The following is a 6,000-nucleotide window of genomic DNA, read 5'->3' on the forward strand; positions in this document are numbered from 1 at the left end:
GACAGAGAGAGCCAGCAGGCTTCAGATGCCTTAGGAACCAGACTTGTTCCTTGGCCTTGCACAGAGCCAAACTCAGAGCCAACCTTCATTCCCTCTTCCAAGTAATCTTGACTGTGACAAGCACCGGGGCTAGAGTTTTGGACAACACAGAGCTGTTTTCACAGAGCTTTTCATTGCAGTGGTGAATATAGACTAGACACACACGGACAAATCAGAAAATAACTCTGGTTACTGCTATGAAGGAAATGTTGGCTGAATAAAGGGCCCAAGTCATTAACCCAATTTATTCCATATCACAGCTCTGGTCAATGATGGGAGAGACCCAAACTTAGCTTTTCCAGCTCCTGTTTTCTCTTTCCTTACATGGGCTGACCTCTCCCCTTCACCCAGGAAGAGGGTTTTACCCCACTCTGCATCCAAAGAGGCCCGGTCACCAAAACCCCTTGGGATCAAATTAAATTTCTTCAAGCCTCAAGACATTTATCTCCTTACCTCGGGACCTTACCTCCTTACCTAAACCCGTGACTAACTGAATCCCCCCCTTTTCCAGCACAGTTTACCTTACTTAGGAAGGGCTTCTGGGGGTTTAGGAAATTCCTATGCTCCTTCAGTGCCTGATCCCCTTAGCTTTTACCTATGCAGGGACAACAGGCTTGCCCTCCTAAACCCTACAGGCAGCATGGGGGGCAGCCAACAAATCAGAAGTAAGCCAAAATCCATATTAGCTCGTGCTTAGGGTGAGTGAGATTCCCAGACCCTAGCTTTGCAGACAGCAAATCTCTGGTGTATTTATTAAGCAGCTTTACTAAGAAGGTCAGATGGCTGAATCAGACATGTAGTCTCAGGTTTAAAATCAACAAATTGCAAAGAACCAGGGAACCCTGTCTTAATGGATAGAATTATTTGCAATAAATAATAACAGCGCCAGTTACGGAATGCCTATGCATGCGCTTGGGGCTTTACGTGCAATAAATAGCTCAGAAGGTAAACATGTTCTCTCTGAGATGAAAAAACCCACAAAAGTAATTTCAATAATAGGCCCAAGTTGACACGCAGCTAGGAAACTGCAAGGCCCGGATTCAACTGGGGTTTCTGGCAAAGAAGCTGGGTGGGTTTGGGATAATTCAAACACACACACACACACACACACACACACCAAACACACACCACACACACACACCACACACACACACACCACACACACACACACACCACACACACACACACCACACACCACACACACACACACACCACACACACACCACACACACACCACACACACACACACGGAAACACAACCAGACGACCACGTCAGCTATTAGTAGGAACGTTACAAATGCACAGCTTGGAGAAGCCGCACTCGGCCAAGATAACGCAGGAAAGCGAGAACTGACGCTTACACCCTTCCCCCAGGGCGAAGGAAAGGCAACCCCTGAATTCTTAAAATAACTCTCGCTTCCTCTCCGCGGGCGGAGGCACGGGACTGCTCCTCCGCAGGCCGGGAGGCGCCGGGCGCAGCGGGAGGGTGCGCAAGAGTCTCTGCCGCAGCCCCTCGACGTCACGCTCCCGCCCGGGGCTCCCGAGGAGCGCAGCTGTCCGCGGGCCTGGCTGCCAGCCCCGGCCGAGCCCCATCCCTCACCTCGGGGAGCCGGGGCCCAGCGGGGAGACCGGATTGTGCAACCCGAGGAGTCCCCGCCAGGATCCCCGCCGCGCGCCCGCTCTGCGCAGAGAGGGGCTTCCCCGAGGCGCACCGAGAGTGGCCCGAGCGGGAAGCGCATCCAGCCCTCGGATCGGCGCCAGAGGGACGCGCGGCGCGCCCGCTTCCGCGCCCACACCTCCCACCGCCCCCCTGCGCGCCGCCGCGGGGAGGACACCTGCCGAGCTGCCCGCCCCCGCGTCCCCTGCTCCCCAGGGTCCGGCCACCCACAGGCTGGAGGCACCTGGGTGCCCTCACCGCGGGGGCCCGCGCCCGTGCGGCCAGGAGGCGGCGCGCGCCCGTGCCCGCGGCCACCCCCAGCCCCCGGCCCAGGGCCGGCCGGGCACCCGGGACTCCGGCCGGTGGCACAGCCGCGGCCCCGGCCCGGCCCGCCCCGGCACCCGCGCCCACCCCCGCGCTCGCGCCTGGGACTCACCAGCTCCCGGTGAAAGTTGCGGGGCGACGGCGGCTGCGGCGGCGCTCCACGGTGACTCGAGTTCAGCGCGGGGGGCGCGACGGGGCGGCCCGGAGGGGCCCGCGCAGGGCAGGCTGCGGGCTCTGGGCCCGGGGTGGCGCGGCCGCCCCTCCTGCCGCGGGCTGGAGGCTGCAGCGCGTCGGGCCCGGAGGCGCCACCGCAGGGGAGCGAGCGGCGGACGGCCCGGAGCGGCGGGAGAGGAACTGGCTGTCGCTGGGCTCGGCCGAGAGGTCCCAGCTACTTCCTGGTGCTCGGATTTGCATACTGCGCCGGGAGGGCGGGGAAGTGACCATTTGGCCCCTGCCCAAGGTTTGGGTCTTTGGTGTGGCCGTCGCGCGAGCTTTGAAGGCAGAGAAACTTAGCCTCTCAGCGTGCCGCTCGCGAATGTGGAGCCGCTGGGGCCCGCCATCCTCCTGTGACGGGGGCAGAAGGGTCTTCCAGGGGGATCCTCTGGAGCCTGGACGTGGGAGCCTGGCGACGAAACCTCTCGCGTCTCCTTTGCTTCTTTACCATCGTACTCCCTATAAGGTGTTAGGAAGTGGGGTGCCCCTGGCAGCAGAGGGGCACGCTCTGGTCCCCCACATCTGGAGTTCTCAAGAAAGAGGATGAGATGGGCCGAGTGGATGTTCAGGGTCTCACTGTGTTCTGAATCATCAGTACAGAGTAAGCTCCTTAAGGGTGTACGCGCCGATGCTCAGGGTGTAGAGCCGGGGCGGAGGGTGGCTGTGGAGTTGAATGGCCTGGCAAATTACTCAGTTCCTCAAAACTTCGATTTCCTCCCAGGAAAATGGAGATGGGGGGGGGGGTCCACTGGGAGGATAACATGCCTTCTGTAAGGGGTTCTCACTGTGCCTAGCACCCAGTAATGGTAGCTGTTATCCGTTCAGTCCTGCGCTCTCTGCCTCCCCGCATGGAGCGCAGTGCTTGGCACACAGCAAACGCATAATCAATGTTTGTTGAAAGAATGATTGCATCGTCGTCGAAGTTGGTGTTCCAACTCAGTAAATGCCACATATAAATCCAAGATTATTAGTCCCAGTCACAGCGGATGACCAATTGTTTTAAGCAAGATTCACTGGGATCCCAGCATTACACTACAGTGTGAATTTACAGGGAAATAAACAGTGCCCTGTAGGAGATTTTCTCTTTGTATTAATAATAGCAAACACATAGGGCCTATCAGGTGCTAGACATTGCTCTAAGCACTTTAGGTTGATCACCTTTCATTAGTATGTTCTCCTTTTTTCCTGTAATTCTTCTTTTTTTAAATCTTTTTTTTTTTTTTTCAAAGTATAGGGGCGCCTGGGTGGCTCAGTCGGCTAAGGGTCTGCCTTCAGCTGGGGTCATGATCCCAGGGATCCTGGGATTGAGCTCCTGCATAGGGCTCCCTGCTCAGCGGGGAGTCTGCTTCTCCCTCTCCTCTCTGCCCCTCCCCCCTGCTTTTGTGTGCGCGCGCTCTCTCTCTCTCTCTGTCTCAAAGAAATAAATAATCTTTAAAAAATTTTTAAAAATTAAAAATCAAAGTATAGTTGGCACACAATGTTACATTAATAGTGATTCAACAGGTCTATATGTTCATGCTATGCCCACAACTGCAGCTACCATCTGCTATCATACAGCATTATTAAAATATCATTGACTCCATTCCCTGTGCTGTACCTTTCATCCCCATGACCTATTCACTCCATAACTGGAAGCCTGTTAGCTCCCACTCCCCTTCACCTCTTTTGCCCATCCCTCATCCCCGTATCCTCTGGCAACCATCAGTTTGTCCTCTGTATTTAGCAGTCTGTTTCTGCTTTGTTCATTCATTTGTTTTGTTTTGTTTTGTTTTTAGATTCCACATATAAGTGAAATCATAGGATATTTGTCTTTCTCTGTCTGACTTATTTCACTTAGCACAATGCCCTCTAGATCCATCCATGTTGTCACAAATGACAAGATCTCATCCTATTCTTATGGCTGAATAATGTTCTGTTGTGTATGTGCACACAGACCTGTTTTAATTTTTTGAGGAAACTCCATACTGTTTTCCACAGTGGCTGCACAAATTTACATTCCCACCAACAGTGCATGAGGGTTCCTTTTTCTCCACATCCTCACCAACATTTGTTATTTCTTGCCTTTTTGGTTTTAGCCACTCTGACAGATGTGAGGTGCCCTCATTGGGGTTTTAATTTGTATTTCTCTGAAGATTAGTGATGTTGAGTGTCTTTTCATATGTCTGCTGGCCATCTGTATGTCTTCTTTGGAAAAATATCTGTTCAGGTCCCCTACCCATTTTTTAATCGGATCATTTGGGTTTTTTTGGTGTTGAGTTGTATAAGTTCTTTATTTATTTTGAATCTGATATATCATTTGCAAATATCTTCTCCTATTCAGGAGGTTGCCTTTTCATTTTGATGACAGTTTCCTGTGCTGTGCAGGAGTTTTTATTTTGGTGTAGTCCCAATAGTTTATTTTTGCTTTTGTTTCCCTTGCCTCAGGAGACATATCTAGAAAAATGGCTCTAGCTGATGTCCAAGAGTTTACTGCCTGTGTTTTCTCCTAGGAGTTTTATGGTTTCAGGTCTTACATTTAGGTCTTTAATCCATTTTGAGTTTATTTCTGTGTATGATGTAAGAAAGTGGACCAGTAGCTGTTTCTTTTTTCCCAGCACAATTTATTGAAGAGACTGTTTTTTCCCCCATTGTATATTCTTACCTTCTTTATCCTAGAGTAATTGACCATGTAAGTGTGGGTTATTAACAACTTTCTTAGGAGGCTGGCTCCCCCTGAGGCTATAGCCACGTTAACATAATCCTGTACAGCAGTAGTTTATTACTGGTAACAGACTGCAAAGGTTTGCAATACTCTGCCTCCAGCAACAACAAGGAGTAGGATGGTTTATACCTGTGATGTTCACTAGTATGTAGCCGCTTAGTTTGCTGCTGAAGAGGAGGGAGTGGGTTATCTGCTGGAAGGTATTGAATGTGTGAGTGAAATCTGTCACAGATCCTATGGAGTAATTCACTACCTGAGAGCCCATTTCCTAGACCTTTCTTCAGGATGACATCTCAAATATATTGGCCCTAAATTAAAATAGCTACTATTACCAATAAATCCTTGAGATCTTGGCAGAAGGCATGTGATTGGGACACAAAATGTTTGGTGCTGGTTCATCCATGTGGAGTGTCCTGTCAGTGTTTCTTGGTAAAACGTCTGACAGAACAAGGAACAAAGCATCATCAGGCAGAGCTGGGCTTGCACTCAGCTCTATCACTTCTAACTCCTTACATACAAGCATCCTGTCTAAGTTCATCTCTTTATTCTTATTTGGGGGGAAAAATCGATGTTCATTCCCACTTCTCAGGCTGCATTCATATACCCTGAAAACTTCCCCACCTACTCTCCATATTTGTCTTTCCTAAGTCCCATGAAATTCCCATGTCTCAGAAAAGTTTTATTTAAAGACCTCATTGGTATCTTTCTTTTCTAGACATCTAGAGCACCTGCAGGGTGCAACATTTTTGTAAACTAGACTTAGGTCCTTTCCAACATGGTTTGCCTTTGTTTCACATGGTAACTTTCTCTCCTCAACTGCTAGTAAATAGCAAACCCCTCTTTGGAAGCCATTGCTTCTTTTTTTTAAAGATTTTATTTACTTATTTGACAGAGAGAGAGACAGCAAGAGAGGGAACACAAGCAGGGGGAGTGGAGAGGGAGAAGCAGACTCTCTGCTGAGCAGGGAGCCCAGTGCGGGACTCAATCGCAGGACCCTGGGACCATGACCTGAGCCGAAGGTAGATGCTTAACAACTGAGCCACCCAGGCACCCCTGGAAGCCATTG

The 6,000-nt window shown here is 50.8% G+C and overlaps 1 protein-coding gene across 2 annotated transcripts in view; it reads right to left on the reverse strand.

Moving 5' to 3' along the window:
• Positions 1 to 2,401, reverse strand: part of LYN (LYN proto-oncogene, Src family tyrosine kinase) — a 116,910-nt gene extending 114,509 nt beyond the window's left edge. For both annotated transcript variants that reach the window (XM_045896539.3, XM_045896537.3), the window contains exon 1: positions 2,133 to 2,401. The gene's annotated coding sequence lies outside the window, so the exon portion shown is untranslated. The remainder of the gene's footprint in view (positions 1 to 2,132) is intronic.
• Between the last annotated feature and the right edge of the window lie 3,599 nt (positions 2,402 to 6,000).

The sequence above is a fragment of the Mirounga angustirostris genome, unplaced genomic scaffold (genome assembly GCF_029215605.1).
Source record: "Mirounga angustirostris isolate CCGP_5_RB_7025 unplaced genomic scaffold, mMirAng1.0.hap1 SCAF_4, whole genome shotgun sequence".
Lineage (NCBI taxonomy): Eukaryota > Metazoa > Chordata > Mammalia > Carnivora > Phocidae > Mirounga > Mirounga angustirostris.